This window comes from Lissotriton helveticus, chromosome 5_1 (genome assembly GCF_964261635.1).
Source record: "Lissotriton helveticus chromosome 5_1, aLisHel1.1, whole genome shotgun sequence".
Taxonomy (NCBI): Eukaryota; Metazoa; Chordata; class Amphibia; order Caudata; family Salamandridae; genus Lissotriton; species Lissotriton helveticus.
The window spans coordinates 387,122,572-387,141,104 of NC_136065.1; the positions used below are offsets into that span (position 1 = coordinate 387,122,572).

General features: G+C 44.8%; 1 pseudogene; it reads right to left on the minus strand.

The window, feature by feature from the left end:
* Nucleotides 1–2,391: 2,391 nt before the first annotated feature.
* LOC144752481 (interleukin enhancer-binding factor 3 pseudogene) lies at nt 2,392–4,185 on the minus strand (annotated as a pseudogene).
* Nucleotides 4,186–18,533: the final 14,348 nt, after the last annotated feature.

Here is an 18,533-nt window from a genome sequence, read left to right on the forward strand (position 1 = left end):
TCTAAAGAAAAGGACAATACAGACAAACTTAGGAGTTTGTGGTTGCTCACACACTTTTGCAGATAGACCTGACAGAAACATCAATACACCAACCCCTAAACTTAAATTTGTGATTGCAGAAATGTTACCTTAATGGCAGGCTTCCTGCAATACCTATGTTCTTTGCACACATTAAGAACTGTGTCAGTCCTAATTCTGCTCATCAGATGCTGTATCATGAGCGACGTGTGCCTGTGCAAACAATGGTTCCTATGCACAAGTTGAATCCGTATTGGTATCGTTTTGCACCCAATCTTCAAGTTGAGCAAATTCTCTTGTGTACGATTATTCAGATGCTCATATTAGAATTTGCCCTTTGTTTATGTGCATTCATGACATCATACTTCTTTGAGAGTAGGGTAAAAATTGTTTTGACATATTCTCAGTTAGCACGACTTCCTGAAACGCACTCTGACTGATAAAATTTTTAATATGCCCGTCTACATCTATTCCAAACAAGGCCTGGTGTACTAACTGACCATGCGGCAATAGAATAACAGAAACATGGTTTTCCCTGTGCCGACAGACGTGAACAGACCAAGTTTGGCACAGGTGTATATTGTTCATATTACCCCATGATTCAGGAACTACCTTTGCAAAGTGGTTCTCCTGGGTACATATGTACAAAACACTTTGTGAATTAGGACCATCGTGCATTGCTTTAGCACTATTGTATAATTTAACTAAAGGCGACTGTAGAAGGAAAACTACAATTCAAGATGTTATAATGTATGTGGAACATAGATGTGCTCTGGGTGCCACTTAAGGTGTCACGGAAGTGCACGCTAAGGAGAACACTTTTGATAATACACATATATTCTTGGTGGAATGGCTTTGAACAAATAAAAATGATTTGCAAATTATTACAAAAACAAATGACAGGGCCCTAACTTGAACCAAACAATGCGCGTGAGTGCACAGCTGCCGAAGTGCGGGCGCTGGGAGGATGGTGGATATATGAGGTAATATTTTGTAAAGAAAAACAGTACCTTTGTGATCCTTTGACCATCCGCTAGCCCGTAAATATCGGTAACAACGTAGATGCAGGTTTTCTCGATTTGAAGATGAATTCCTTCCAAATGAAGATTTTTGTGGTAATCCTTCTCCGAGGTTGATCCATCCTCGTCGCCAAAATTGTAGTAATGACGATATACACAGATAAGTTCCAGGTTTGATTTATTGAGAAACAACCTCGGGACTGCTTCATAGAAAAGGTCTTCACACGGAGACGGCTACACAGCAACTGCCCTAATTAACATTCTAATATGAAGATGCACGCATGCAGAATGTGGAACACATGGAATACAGAACACTGTAAATACATTCTATAATCTATTAAAGATATCACTACAGGGCCCCATCGGGATAATCCAATTGAGACCAGATTTCCACTTTGAACTGTTTTTGGATCCACTCTCAAATCAGACCTTTCAACTCTGTCCGATCATGGATCACCTCTATCCACTGACAGGGCTTACACACTTTCCAAGAGGAAAGTTCTCTCCCAACAATGTTTGTTTTTGCAGAGCCAGGTCAGCAATGAGACCATAAGGAGATACCCTAGAGCTATACAAAATTACTCAAAACATGCATAAATAAATATCTTTTTAATGATGGCAATAAAAAGATTGAAACAAACAGCTAAGAAAGACTGACACCCAAAATATGGCATTCTAATAACAAGGAATGCTTCTTTTGATAGTATTGGAGAGCAGGATAGCATATAGAACAATATACTATGTGAATCTAAATGAGGTGTACAGATTTACCCTAAGGGCCAAGCACTAAAGGTAAGTTACCAAATGTCTTCATGTCACCAGGGACTATTGTTCCTATCCTGCACTTCCATTTCTCCACCTAATTCATTGTGTGTTGTAACCTTCATAGCATTTTATTGGACCAATAAGACTAACTCACAAAAAAGCACAATGTAGGCGCATATCTTCACTGTGACCTGGAGCCATCTGTCACAGAGTATCGCAAGCTTGAGAGTAAAGAGTGGCCATGCTAATTAGCAGTAACGTGCACCATGGTCTGCATTTCAGTTTCCACTGGAAGAGAGGGTAGTGGTTACACTGGAATGCCATAACAAAACCCTGCTGTGCATTTACGGAGTATCAAAAAATACTGTTGTGTGCCCTATCTCCTTTAAAAAAGTAGGCTATGTACATCTTGTCCCACAAGTCATTTCGCAATCCTTAGAGATGACTTTCTCAGATGCCATCAGCAGCTGAGTTAGGCCTAGTTGGGTACTGTTGTGTGCCGCTTCACCTTGTCTTCCAATGAAGACTTTCAAAGAAAAACTTTGTTTAAAAGTTTATTGTGCCCTTTTACTTCAAATCCCACATCCTATCAGCAGTGTACAGAGAAATGTTCAGCTTCACCAGGCATATCTGCATCAAGCCTTCCTTGGTATTCCTCTTCCATCTCCTTCCTAAATGCAAACTTGGGGGTCTCTGTTCCAAACCTGCGGTCATTGAAATCCACATCACGGCTTGTAAGTGCTGCAAGTGCAACATAAGCCTTAGCCATCTTCTTACTGGAGCCCTGGCCCTTAAAAATCTTCCCATCAACTTCAACTTTCATCTCAAAGACCTTGTCATGACTACCTCCATTCTCTGAATGTAATCTGTACTTCAGGTCAGGGCGTATCTGATTGAGCTCCATTACCGGGTTCGTGCCATTTTTTGTCAGGACTGGTTCTACTCTGTGTTTGGGATTTCCCAAACTGGCTGGGTGGATCCTGTCCACGGGGAGACCGTCTGCATGAAAGTATTGCATTTCTAAATTAAGTTTGGTGGACAGCTTAGAGTGGTCAGTTCCCCTGTACCTCTTCCCCTTAATCCCTGCACTTACGGTAAAGGAAGGAAAATAAAAAATACCTTTCTGGGAAACGGTCTTGTACTGGAGATGGGATTTCAGCTGATTGAGCTTCATCAGGGCATTGGTCACATAGGGAGCACTGGACATGCTCGTCCGCCTATCCTCTATGGCAGCTGGCATGTCTTCATCTTGCTTGTCCTCTGTTCTCAAGCGCTTCAATGGGTCAAAGACAAAGACGGTAGAAACTGGAAGCTGGTCCATGAAAGAGATGACAGCTATTTGTTTGCTTTTTTGTGTCCTATGCTTTTTTACAAGCTCTGTATCCATCTCCCAAACTTTATGGAAGTTGTTGAAAGCAACACATCGCAAGGAATACTGAGCACTGCGAGTTATATCTTCCCTCTGTTGAGGTTTGAGATGGCCAATGCTATCAGTTGCCTCTTTCGCACAAGGATCATAAATACCAGGGCCATCTGGCAAAAGTATACCAGAGGCAAGGACTTCCATTACCCTTCTGAGAGCTTCCCCAGCACCTATTCGCCTGACCACTGTTCGAATAGATTTTTCACAGAGAAGTTCCAAAGGCCAGCCACTGAGAGGAGACCAAAGAGGGAAGCGATGACATAGATTCCTGAGAACACGGATGAGTAAAACACATGAGTTAAGTTGACAAGCGTTGGCCTGGAACCACTTTGTTCGCCGATAGAAACGTAGGGCAGAAAGGCATTTTTCCAAGTCCAGAGCATCAACCGAGGTGTTAGGAAATGTCAGGACTCCATCTGATGTGCCTGCATTGTCTTCCTCCACTGCAGATGATGCCATTCTGATGATCACGGTTAATGAAGGCTCTTTTGTGTTCTTAATGGTGATAACTGCTTCTGAGACACAGTTCGTGATTTCATATCTCTCTTCAGATATGGTAGCAAGCTGCACAGCCAGACCTTCGGCCACGGCCTTCAAAAGGGTAGCTGTTGGTGTATCCTTGCAGTGAAGAACCATGCTGAGGACCCTGTCGCCTTTCAGCAAAAGGCCCTTAGCAGCCAAGCCCACACGTGTCACTCCTTGGAGGGCTCCACTGATGTTTTTTGATGGTCCTTCTGCACCATACTCTGTACTTTCACCTTGAAATAATGTGTCTCTTTCTTCCACGCTGTGTGTTGCTCTGTCCCGCTCATCGATGCAGTCAGATACCGCTTGCAGGGCTTGCTCTATGTCGCAGAGCATGGCTTGTGCTGCCTCCAGGGTTTCCTTGCTCGGGTATATTTCGGAATGCCTCAGTAGAACATAGCGGCTCAGCCTCATGAACATGCGCACTGCACGCATTGCTTCTGTTAGCTAAACAGAGAACACTCTTCCTAACCTTTTGAGAAATTGTCCACAGGGTGAGGGCTCTGCTTATATCAAAAAGGCTTCAGTTTTTGTGTCCTTGTTCCGAATAGTCCAGGGTGAAATATGGAATCTAATGGTGGTGGAGGAGGTCACAAGATAGGATTGTATATGGCTCTGGTTCCATGTGACTTGGACTAGGAAAAGGTTTGAAGGATTGCATAACAACATAACATCAATAGACTTTATCACAGAGCCTCCTGTGTGACATCACAACTATCCATGGTAGCAAGGGTCAGTGGAGGATGGACGGCTTCATCCCATTAACTCTAGTCAGGAAATTATACAAACGTATGCATCCCGAACAGAGGCATGTCATCACTTGCACCTCTGCCACGGTGAGTGGCCTACAGCAGAGCCAACTACATGTCAGAAAACCTTAAGACTGAAGCAGCCACAACCCTACCAGCAATTCTATTTTAGAGTGCTCCCTTTACTCATATTTACTCCTATCGGCCTACATTAGGAGAGTAATATGCCTGTGTAAAAAAAATGTATATGCAATCTATGAGACAGTAAAGTTTTTTAAAATGTGTCTTTTGCACTCAAATTATAAATGTGTGAATGCTCTGTTGTTAGTACGGTTGATCTAAACAACGTGCCATGGTGCCACATTCATTTTCACTGCCATGGCATTGTGTGTGTGTATATATATAAATATTAATATATATATATATATATATATATATATATATATATATATATATATATATATATATATATATATATATATATATATATATATATATATATATATATATATATCCAACAACCAACAAAGTCCTTCCCCAAAGAAAAAGGCGGAGGCCCAACGAGAACAGGTGGGAAGTTTTATTGCGTTTAAAACCTCACTGTAGGCGAATGCATTTCGGCGCAGTGGCCTTCGTCAGCGCCGTGAGGGAACAGGAGGAAGGGGAACAAAGCACACATTTAAATGTCCTGCCGCTGCTGGATTGGCCGCGGCTGCTCCACCCCCGTAGGGCTCTGCTTTCTGTAGTCCTGACTGTAGGTACTGGGACTACTGGATCCAGAATGCAGCAGTCCGATTTCTGGTCCACCGGCAGTGTTGGTTAAGCCACATCGCAGGATGGTGTGCCCCATATGACCAATTGTCCTCCTGTTTGGCACAATTTATGCTCCCCTCCGTCTCACCACACACCCACTGTGTCCAGGCGTCTTTTCAGCGGGGACATGGGACAGTGCAGCTAGTCCGACGTGAGGGTCGATACCCTCAGCACCGCATCTCTTCAACCTGGATCTCGTGGTGGGTCGTCCGTGTCACTACAATGACGTGTGCAGAAGCTGGAGCGTTTTGCCAGAAATCGGATTTCCTCTTGCTGTGCGGGGGTCTCCTATCATGCCACTGGCATGCGTGAATGAAATGCAATAAAGTCCTTCCCCAAAGAAAAAGGCGGAGGCCCAACGAGAACAGGTGGGAAGTTTTATTGCGTTTAAAACCTCACTGTAGACTAATGCATTTCGGCGCAGTGGCCTTCGTCAGCGCCGTGAGGGAACAGGAAGAAGGGGAACAAAGCACACATTTAAATATATATATATATTTGTAATGCAATGAAAGTAAGAGAGGAGACGTAACAGGTAACTATGAGGGGTTCTGATGACATTATGAACCATGAGGCTGATGAATCAGGGTTTTGAGAAAATAAAACCTGCTCGGATTGAACCTTCAGTAACATTTCATTAACAGTGTGCTGTGAAAAATATTATTAAAAATGCTGAAATAAGGGAAAATGCTTTTGAGCATGCGTGAAACGAATGCCTGAAAACTACGCCACAAGAGCTTTGATAAAAAGACTAATGCTGGTTATATGCACGTTAATAGTAATTGCAAGGAATAACACGGGTTGTGCATGGGTTATTGCAATGCTGGGATGGTGCGTAATGAAAAATACATTTTATGAAAAATATTAAAATGTTTGTGTTTGTTTTATGTAGAAAAAAACAAAACATGGGCCTACACTTTCTGGATGCCAGTTTGGGGTTAATATTTGCAAGAGAAATAAAATGAATAAAAGGGGACTTTGAATGGAAAGAAAGCAGGCAAAGGCATGAAAATTACCTTCATGGTGTACTGACTGACTGCCAAGCTTCGGAAAAGAAATTACAACATCAGTGGAAGCGAACAGCTTCCTTCATGAGATGGCAGAAGCAAACAATGGAAGCACAGATATTTGTAACATGTAGAGAACTGCAGGAAATATTTACTATGATTATGTTCAAAGTTGTTTCCTGGGAAGATTCGGTCGTAATGCTGAATGTTTCAGACAAAAGGACATTGAAAGAATTGGTCATGATGAGAGCGGTGTGACAGTACACCCCGGTTCTTAGCCAAGGAGAGACGGAGTTTGTTCTCACATTGAAACATATGTGGGTTGGACGTTTTGGTTTTAGGGTATAATTGAAAGTCCCCGGGGGTGTGGTTAAGGTCGGCTGGTGTTTAGCTAGTGGGAGATGGTCGCTGTGGTCTGTTTGCTGGTTCCAGATAGAGGCCGCCGCCTACCTGTTTCCTGATTCCTGACTTAATCTTTGCCACTCAACTATACTTGAGGGGCCTTACTGCCTGTTTGGCTAGAGGGGTTGTTTTCTTAGTTTTCTACTTGGGTTAGTATAAATAATAACCTGAATTTGCATATATTTTGCAAATGTATTTTGTCTCTGAAACCTTTCTCTTTTCGCCTATCCACTCCTTCAATGCATTGTTTATTTGATATGAGTTTGTTTCTATTCATTGCTAATTCATCTTCTCTGTGATAATTCATGACTTGCAATATGTGACTGTACTTCATGAGCATTAATTTCATATTATTTTGATAAAACATTATGAGTATACACTGAGTCTGTTATTATTTGGTAGTATAAGTGCATAATTATTATTATCAGCTTATCAACTATAGCTCTGTTACCGGAGTAGTTAACTTAAAAAAGCTGTTTTCCTAAAGTGCTGTTAAGAATGCCTACGGACTGCACTTAGAATGCTTAGGTTTTGTCGATCTTTCTTGAATAAATTGCCAATATACAGCAAGCAATCATAACAGTCCGTGGGTTTAGGAGATCCTGTACATACAACATTTATCATTTTATTATGGATTTACTGCAATTGCCACATAATTTGCAGAATGTGCAGATTTACCAAATTTTTTTACTTCTATCAACAGTTTTCCGTGCTGCACTACAATATTGCGGTCATAGTTAATAGTGTTAAATCACTGTAGTTACAGTTCACAAAGTGCATAGGAGTAAGGTGGCCACGTGCACTGCAATAAAATAAGTGTGAAAGTCTTAAGAACCCTCGCTCTTCATTGCTGCAGCCACGCTTGTATTTCAAACACAGGGTAACCTGAAACTGCTAAGAATCAGGTGAAAACCTCTCTCTCTCATCCCCTTCTCACTGCTGTAACCTTTGATTGCTCGGTTAAATGCTTTGTCCAGTACAGAAGCAAGCTGGTCATTATTATTATTATTTACACTTATTTTATTGTAATGCACGTGACCACCTTACTCCTATGCTCTACATGAACTGTAACTGCAATGATTTAATTCTATTAAGTATGACCGCAATATCGCAGTGCAGCATGAAAACTGTTGGAATATTATTGATGCATTCTGGGAGATGTATAACTCCAGTGCGTCTGGCAGGGGACAGAGGAAACAACCAATGAAAAAAAAAAAGGTACCCACCATACGGGTGTGCGCAATAGACTATCCCGAGGCCTGAGGAGGGAGCCCGCCTCCTGGACTGGCCTGAGCCGGCAGCCCTTGAACATGGGGAAAGCCTGAGGAAGGCAGGGGGGACCTCCTTGGACAGTGCGGAGCTGGATGTGGAGCAGGGACCGCGGGACCCGGACAACGTCACTCCTGGATCGCTCCCGCAACACCAGGTGGACCAGATTCTACAGGCTATAACGGACACGAGAACGGCCCTTCGACAAGATATCGCGCAGGTGGCGACAGGCCTGGGGCTCTTGAGGGCTGATCATGCTAAATTATCGGACAGGGTGCGACAAACGGAACTTACACTGAAGGACGTGGGGCCTGCACAGCATAAGTTGGACGCCCATTGGGAGGGGACCACGATGGGGACCCAATGGCAGCAATCCTGTCGGTGGATATTGCAAAAGCGTTTGACAGTTTGAATTGGCCAAATTTATTTTTTGTTATGAGAGCTTTCCGGCTTGGGGAAGGTTATGTTCGCTGGACTGAAATATTGTACTCCTCGGCATGCGCGAGAGTGAAAGTGGGGACGGTGGTTTCCTCCTCCTACCCAGTGGGCCGAGGCACACGACAGGGGTGCCCGCTTTTCCCGTTGTTGTTTGCCCTGGCCATAGAGCCGTTGGCTGTCAGGGCTAGATTAGGGAGGGCATTCCAAGGTTTACAACTCCGGGGTCAGACGCATTTCAGATCATTATATGCGGATGATCTCCTACTGTTTTTAAAAGACGCAGGAGACGGCATGGAAGTGGCTCGAGCACTGCTCCATAAGTTTGGGGACGTCTCTGGACTCAGAGTCAACTGGGCGGAAACTATGTGGCCCGCCTGCAGCGGCGCAGGGCATCGCGTGGGAGCCTCACTGTCTTCCTTATTTAGGGACACATATTTATCATACTCAGGAAAACCTATTAGATGGCAATATTGGTCGGGCGATGCGAGGCCTCAAGAATACCATGCAGTTCTGGGGACACTGTGTTGGACCTGGGATCTCCAGACTACATAGGGTAGCTTGGCGCGAAGTGGGTAGGTCTAACCCAAAGGCAATAAGTGTAAAGCTTGCGTAGTACCCTGATAGTAACACAGTGACCATCCACTCAAAAATGACACTACACCGTAATTTTATAAAAGTAGAAAAGCTTTATCTTTCCTTCAGTGTGTTTATCAGTTGCACTTCATTCAATACATCACATAATAATCATTACTTCTGAAGCACTGGCATTTGCAGGTCTTATACTAAAGTACCCGGTCATATTTAATTGGCGAATCCTTTCAGCTTTCACTATATCAGGAAGAGTAGTTTGGTTATCAACAGAAACTCATTACATTACCCCTTTCGCCAAAGAACAAATTTCAATAGTAAATCTACAGCACTGGTATCTTGTCACAGGAATCAAATAGTTGTTAGTCTAAAAGGCTGCCTGCAGACTAGAGCAATAGATCATTTACACGGTGAATACATTCCACGTTCATTTAAGGAGAAAATTCACAATGGCAAATCATACAGGTAGGAAGTTGTTGGTGAACACATTCACATTAAATGGACAGTTCAATAATTCAATCTAATTAAATAAGGAGGTGGATATTTTCAAGGAATTATGGCTACACCTCGGCTTTAGCCTGTTAATAGAACTCCCTCGGCGGATCTGCCAAGATTCACGTTCAAATTAGCTTCAGTCAGCCTCTGATTCCACCCGTAGCGTAACTCTGTGTCGCCAGCACCCAGGGCCTCTACACGCTCTCTCTCGATGGGTCACAGAGAGAGCGAACCAAGAATGGGCCCCGCAGAGTGCTCCTGTTTACTCTGGTTCGTCAACCCAACTCCCAGCTTACTTCAATGCCTGAGACGCTAACATCGTCCTCGAGAATCCACGGTCCGAGGTCTTCTCTACTGCTGCCCTTCTCAGGGGAGGAGGGACCCGAGCCGCTTAAACCTTCTGGGAAGAAACCACTCGCCCTCGCAGGTCACCCTCTCACTTGCGCATCCCTCACCTCAGCGTTGGAGCGTGCAAGGAACCACCCTCAGGGCGGGGAGTACTCGCTCGGGGTTGGCTTTCTACGATTACGCCCCTTCTCTCCCAGACGCTCCCTCCCGTCAGCGCAGGGGCGGGTCTTTACTTTGCCTCACCTCTGATTTCCTTGTTTTCGGCGGAAGCGGCACTGGAAGCGGCACTTGCCCCACACGCTGGCCCCCTTCAGGTTCACCTCAGTGGACCCGCAGTCGGCGGGCTGTAGACGCGGCACCTGCCTCACACGTTGCCGAGTCCGGGGACAGAAAGGTAAGCCGGTGCCAGATGTGCTGATGAAGCTGGGGACTGCAGTACTGCCTGAGATCCGGTACTGATGAGGCAGTCTTCGGGGGTTTCTGACAGGACAGCCAGAAGGCGGGCAGCCCAGGCCTCCAGGTGGCCGCTCAACAAGGGTGAAAGTAAAACGGCAGGACTTGTAGTCCCTTCCTGGCGATTGTAACACTCTTCTGTCTGTCAACTCGTATGCCCTCTCACCTCGGATAGTGTCCCGAACAAAGTCACCAAGAGGGATGAGGAACTAATGGAAAGGGCAGGGCCAGGTCAGCTCAAAGGGGATGGCATCAATATAGCGAGGTAGCAACCCCTAAGGACAGTCAAACCTCCAATTTACGCACCAATCTCCCTTCCCAGTTGCCTAAGCTCCTACCAAGACTCCTTTCCTCGCCACAACATTAACAACCCAAAATGGCCGCCCAACATTCCGCCTTATATAGGCTGACCCCAGGCTGTCCAGAGGAGTCCAGAAGGTTCTGGAAACCCCCATTCTGTCCTATGGACCTGGATCCTGAGGTAGCCAGACAGGTGGCAGTTGGAAGCCACCATTTTGTGGGTCTTGTAAATACAGTCAGAAAGGCGCCTAGGCCTCAGGAAAAAGGACTATGAGGGCAAAGAGCACCTAACCCCTAGGTCAACACCTCAAAAATCCAGTGGGCATCTAAAATGAAAGGTTATGAGGGGCAAAAAGGGGACAAAATAAATAAATGACAGGAGGGACCACCCAAAGGGCAGACAGGTCTAACACACTGCCTTTATCAGTGGCAGGTCGTGTGGCCCTGTTAAAAATGGTAGCACTTCCCCGGCTACTTTATTATTTTCGAACGTTGCCAGTGTGGATACCCGCCTCCTTATTTCGACAGCTCAGGTCTATGGTGGGTGGCTTCATTTGGGGGAGCGGAAGACGGAGAGTAGCACTGGACACATTAACGCACTCGAGAGAAGAAGGGGGTCTTGCGGTCCCTGACTTTGAATTATATTATCTAGCTGCACAGTTTCAGGTGCTTACTCAAGTGGTGGCGATGGAATTCAGCGGCCTTGAAAGAGACCATGAACCGAAGGTACTTCGGCTTGTGCTATCGTTTATTATACTCCAGCAGAAATTGCGCGTAAATTCGCTGTTCATAGAGGAACGCACTCTGCAGCTTTGCTGGAAACGCTATTTTGGTAAAATCAAGGTGCGGAGCCCCTATGCCCCGGAAATACCTTTAGGTATGTGTACCGCCCTGCCACACGGTGGGGACTGGCTGGCCCTTGCGGAGTGGGAGTCCCTCGGACTACAGGTAGTGGGCGACTTGTATGAGGGTAGCACGTTGCTACCCTATAGCGAGTTGCAGGAGAGATTCGGGCTCCCACGTGGTCACTACTTACTCCATTCGGTCCTGACAGCGGCGGTGCGGAAGTGCTGGGGCGAGGGCCTTTCGGAACCACCGGTAAGCACGGCTTGCCAATATGTGGTGATGGCAGCGGGCAATTACAAGGCCATCACCTGTTTATATAGGCACATGCTTGGGGAGGGATCGCAGCCTCTACGGAAGCTGTGTGACCAGTGGACGACAGACATTGGTAGAGACATACCGGACCCGGCTTGGTCACGGATCGTTAAGAGGGCATGGAAGAGTACCAGAAATGCCAGATTTCAATTGGTTCATTTCTTCATACTGCATAGGGCCTACCTCACCCCGGCGAGGATCAACCAATACTTTCACGTAGACACTGCGTAGTGCCCTCGTTGTAGGCTTGGGGTGCGGGCCTACTACATATGTTGTGGGACTGCCCGCAATTGGGCACATACTGGGAAGATGTGGTGGAACTACTATGCAGTATCACGGAACGGCAGATTCCACTGGATAAGGGTTGCCTATTGCATTGGTTCCCCCATACCACTAAGACCAAAATAACAAGTAAATTCCAAGATCTGGGGCTGGTGTTGGCCAAAAGAGAAAACACAATCCATTGGAAGGCTGCAGGGGGGCCTAATTTTGCTAGTTGGAAGGCCACAATGCTTACGTGGGCGGGAGTGAGAGTGTGATTCGCCTGCAACAGGCCCAGAGGTCCCACAATGAGAAAGCGTTCGATGCCGCCCGGGCGTGGGAAGCCCTAGTTACGGAATTGAAGGCTACTGATGCGGACTCGGGGTCGGATCTGAGTGTGCACTCAGGGAGTGGAACTTCACAGATCACTGCAACAACATAAGGAACGAAATGTACAAGTGTGCCCCCTTCCCTATCATAGTCATGATCTTCTATGGTAATTCTATGTATAATATACTGAACAGTCATGTACCTACCACTGGTTCTGAGATAAGTTACGCTGTAGTTGGCGCACGCCGGTGAGGGAGGGCTGTGGGGGGGGGAGAGTAGTTGCATTAATATTGTATAGTTCTACAGCACATGTATATATAAGCTGCATTTGGCTGCACTATTAGTAATATGAGGATGCTGGGACTACCCAAATGTTCTTGGACAACTGTTTATTGTTAATCCTGACCTAGTACATCGACTGTATCATTGCATGCCTTGTGGCTTTATTGTTATTTCAATTGAGACAGTAGTGCTTGTTTGATAATACTCAACTACTGGGTGTGTTGATGATGGTTGAAAATCAATAAACAGATAAAAAAAAAAAAATGAGATGGTGTGAGAGGAGCAGACCCACCGCGCACACCCTTCCGTTTGCAGCCATTGATAAAGGAACTTTCTGAAACGCGTCAGGCTGAACGCGAAGCTGCTTATAATTTACCCGCAACAGGAACTGTGTCCATACCTTGATTAAAGGCTGGTAACCTTTCGCAAGTGTTGTGTGCTTCTCAAGTGGGATACCAGTGTTTTGGCACATATATATATGTGATCAAGACAGTGTTCCACTGCCGAAACGCGTCATGCCGGGCACTCGTCACTTTGAAAGATTGCTGACTTTATGGCAATAAACTGCACGTAAGACCAACCAAACTCGCTGTGGTCTCTACCTGATTTCCTGGGGGCTCCCGGGTGGAACAGGATCGTGGAAACTTATATATATTCACTGAAGAATATAGGTTTTAGGGAAAGTTATAGTGATTTAGACATTTCACTCATACAAAACCAGAGAAATTCCCCCGTTATAATTAGTTCAGCTAACTATAACTCGCGCCCCCGCAATGCAGTGCTGATGATGTCATATATTACATCACTCATGACATGGTCAGTGACATCAGCAGTGCAATGAGGAGCGCGAGTTATAGTTAGCTGAACTAACTATAACGGGGGAATTTCTCTGGTTTTGTACGAGTGAAATGTCCAACTAACTATAACTTTCCCTAAAACCTATGGTTTTTTCTGTGAATTATTAAGGTTTTTTAAACGCTAATTTCTAACTATAACGCACCTGAAACCTATGGTTTTTTAAGTGAATTTCAAAGGTTTTTTAAATGCTAGTTTCTAACGATGCCTACAGAGGTAGGACATGTGAAGAAAGCAAAAAAAACGCACAGAAAGAAGAAAAAGAAATGCAAAGACGAAGAAAAGTGGAAGAAGAAGCAAGACATGTGCAGAAAGAACCAACAGAGGAGCAGAAAGAGGCCTTGTTGCAAAAACATCCTGTGCCCACAACTTTTTCAGATGGGTACTGGTGGTAACTGACTCCGACTAACCAGGCCTAGAGACTGTGGGGTGAGGAAAAGTCCATTTAACAATTACGTTGCATTTTTGATGTCTTCAAAAGCGATCTACCCCCGTTCGTTGTGACGCTCGGTGGCGTCTCCACAGGCCCACTCACTCGCAGCGGGGCTCTGCCGTGGCTTAGCAAGCCGCTAATATTCCGTCTACATCCGAAATGCGTCTGGCGACAGGATACGGAGATCTGTGCATTTCAAACTTGTTTGCAGCCTTCAAATAAATAATGTGAATATCACCTACCTGTTGGGCTCTTCCATTCTGGCAAAACTTTGTAGATGGAATGTTAGCGGCTTGCCAAGCCGTGGGAGAGCCCCGCCGCGAGTAAGCGGACCCGTAGAGACGCCACCGAGCGTCACCAACGAACGGGGGTCGAGCGCTTTTGAAGACATCAAAAATGCAACGTGATTGTTAAATGGACTTTTCCTCACCCCACTGTGGTTTGCATTGAAATTTTAATGTGCACCTCAAGACGGACTCACTGGAGGTTTCATTTAGTGCAACTACGAGTACCATGATGCCATGAGAGTGACCACGCCCACTGGGGCAGGGCCAGGCTAATAGAACTAAATCGAGCTGCGCTATCCGGTCTTGGGCTCAGCACACAATCGCCATTGAAGGAGTTACATCCGAAACGCGTCTTGTGACAGGATATGGAGAACTGTGCATTTCAAACTTGTTTGCAGCCTTCAAATAAATAATGCGAATATCACCTACCTGTTGGGCTCTTCCATTGTGGCAAAACTTTGTAGATGGAATGTTAGCGGCTTGCCAAGCCGCGGGAGAGCACTGCCGCGAGTAAGTGGACCCATAGAGACGCCACTGAGCGTCACCAACGAACGGGGGTCGAGCGTTTTTGAGGACATCAAAAATGCAACGTGATTGTTAAATGGACTTTTCCTCCCCCCACTGTGGTTTGCATTGAAATTTTAATGTGCACCTCAAGACGGACTCACTGGAGGTTTCATTTAGTGCAACTACGAGTACCATGATGCCATGAGAGTGACCACACCCATTGGGGCAGGGCCAGGCTAATAGAACTAAATCGAGCTGCACTATCCGGTCTTGGGCTCAGCACACAATCGCCATTGAAGAAGGGGTTACATCCGAAACGCGTCTGGCTACAGGATATGGAGAACTGTGCATTTCAAACTTGTTTGCAGCCTTCAAATAAATATTGTGAATATCACCTACCTGTTGGGCTCTTCCATTGTGGCAAAACTTTGTAGATGGAATGTTAGCGGCTTGCCAAGCCGTGGGAGAGCCCCGCCGTGAGTGAGCGGACCCGTGGAGACGCCACCGAGCGTCACCAACGAAAGGGTAAACTATGAAGGGTTTTTTAGAGTAAGGGGAAATACTGGGCGCTCAGCTACTATTTAACGCTTGTGTAGTATGGAGGTTCGGTTAGCAGTAGTGGTGCAATCAGGCGAGGGGATAAGCCTTATAACCCCCCAAAAAGGCAGCGTTTATTGCCAAGACAACCCACCAAAACATGAACAACTGGATACCTGTTGCACAAAACACTAACAAAGTCACTGGGTGTGTCACGGTGGACACCTTAGAATTCAATAACCGCTGTCAAGGAAACCACAAATGTTTTTAGGAAAAGTCTTCATTTAATGTTCTTTGTAGCCAGCCGACACGTGTTTCGTCGTATAGAAAAATGTTTCCACGACTCCTCAGGGCTGGGAAGGATACAAAGCATAACAATGCAACGTACAATATTACAGGAATAGAATCACACGATGTTGTAATAGTTATGGTGTGACTGTGTGATTGGTGATGCTGTGCAAACAACACGTACGTTATTATTTGTGACCGAGGACATCCTAAGTGAAAACCAACTTAGATATAAACACCCACAAACCATTGTGGGTGGTATTGTGATGAAAAAAGTGTCTAAACTTATGAGATAAAGAAGGTATACAAAATATCACTACACGCAGTGAGAGTTAACTAGGTCAAGGGGTGGAGGTAGATTGTATGGCCTAATGCTGTCCGCTATAGTGAGTATAAGGTCCTAGTTTGTAGATTCATGCACAGATGTGGATCAGTTATAGTACCCCTACTTTAGAACGGAAAGTTAATAAGAGTTTGGGTAACCCTTACGAAATGGCGAAAGCTAGCCATACCTGTAGTTTGGGTTGAGCATACAAAAGGTCTGAAGGGGTATAAGAGGAAAAGGGAAATTAAATCTTCACTTAGAGCAGCATGGTGCGTCGGTGTGACCAGGCTCTGTATGACGAGTATGTCGAAGTTTGCTGTCTGTAGAAGGAGTAATCCTAAAAGTAGAAACCTTTATGTGGGTTTCTGTCTTTAATGGTGTAAAGATCAAGCGGTGTTAACGTATCTTAAAAAGGTTCGTTCAAGTATAACTGGAAAGAAAAAGAAGGAGAGGGGGGGAAAAAAGAGAGAGTTGCCCACATCACTCTTGTCGTAGAAGACTCACGCATGCATCTCAGTGACTGTGGTGAATTTACCTCTAGGATATGGATCATAATATTAATCGGGGATCCCGGCAGATCGTTCAGTCGTTTGTACAAGAATTCGCGGGCTCCCAAATCCCATGGCCCTGGAATTACATAATTACAAAGGACAGCGTTAGTTGGCGCCGCCCGTGTTCATGAAAAGGTTGAGGAAGACATCACTATCCTAGGCTCTATACATGGTGCCACTCAAAAGCACTTACCCGAAGCGGGAAAACCTTATTCAGTACGATTCCTGCCGCTAAACCTCAGTGTTTTCGTGTTCTGGGTGCGGACACGTGACACTCACCCGGAAGCATTTAAATAGTCCGGCGGTGTAAGGGAATTATAACAACTAGAGCGTGCATTTCTCAGAAAGGTTGCGTCCCGGAAGTCTACCATTAGAAAGTTCGTAGAAAGTTCGATACATTAGCGTACCCTCTGAGTGTGAAGACAATTGGAGGGGACAAATGAAAGCATCTTATTCGTTAAGGGGACGCCGTAGCTGAAAAATATATAAATGATGAGGTTGGGAAAGTTAAGTTAAGTCTTATGACAGGGGAACTTGTGTAATACGTGTGATTGCTAAATGTATGCGTCGATACTGTTATGTAACGTGCAGTAAAAACCTTCAATTACTTGTGCATATGAAATGCTCAGTTGTGAGTACATGTGAGAGTGAACACCGCAGTGAATGAAGTCGGTGACATTGTAGTTACAATATATATTATTCACAGAATATCCGTTTCCAATGTAAACAAAAACAACTGAATTACAGTTGGGCAGGTGTTACATAAATTACGTGTGACGTATGTCATAAGCAATGAACCAGGCGTTTTAAATTGTTTTAGAAAGATGAATATTCATGCAAGGATTTGCATGACCCTGGAACAGAGCGTCACACGTAATTTATGTAACACCTGCCCAACTGTAATTCAGTTGTTTTTGTTTTTGAGAAAGCTGCAGCAGCAAGCATTGCAAGATTTAGAGTCAGGGGATATGATTAAACTACCCTTGACAGTATACTACACAAAGTGAGAGACGTACATAGAAAACAATTGCTTACTGGCAGTAAGAGGGCTACAGCCGATGTAGGTAAGTTCCGGATGGTAACTCCCTACTCAGCTGAGGCGAATCACCTCAAGAAAATGCTCCGTAAAAACTGGCCCATTCTCCTATCAGATACCATCATTGGTATGGACATTCCCCCTCAACCTTAGGTTACTTTCAAAAGAGCGAGATCCCTGCGGGATATCCTGGTCAAAAGTCACCTAGACAAATTGCCTGGAAAAATAAGTGGCCTAAAACAGATGATGGGCTTTTTTCCTTGCAGTAAATGCAAGGCCTGCGCAAACAGTAGGAGGGTGTTGACATATAAAATACCAGATGCAGGGATTACAAAAAAGATCACGAAGTTCATCACCTGCACAACACCCTTCGTTGTGTATTGTTTGATGTGCCCGTGCAGTCTCCGATACATAGGGAGTACCGTTAATCCAGTAAAATTGCGGGTGTTAGAACACATGCGGGCCATCGATAAAAATGATCAGGCATACACGGTTGCGCGCCACTTTGCAGATAAACACAGTAGGGACCGCAACCAGTTACAATACTTTGGTTTGGATTTCGTAGCCCAGAGTCCGAGGGGTGGAGACAGACTGAAGAAGTTGCGTAGGTTAGAATCACGCTACATCATAGATCTGCACACTAAACACCCGCAAGGTTTGAACTGTGAGGAGGAACTGACAGTCCATATAGGTTAAAATTGAGGTAAATCTACAGAACAGTAGGAATTGGGTATTAGATGTTTTTACCTTGAATTTTCATTTTGGGTTTTATATCCTGCTTTACAACATAATCATGAACCTGACGATAATGTGTCTAAAGATTGGATATGATTAGAGTATCCTAGGAGAAGGAATCACTATCTTCATGTCTCTTTAAGAGTCTTGATTAGTATAAGTAAGTAATGAATTGAGTAATATACTAATGTGTAAATATTGGATAATTTGATGTCTTGCCTCGTTTTGACATGCACCTAATGAATTTCTTTATAATTTAACAGTAATATGTTCACGCATTCCAACTATTTATGACTAGTCATAGTCATCCCGATCAGTGGTGTGATTGGGATTGTATAT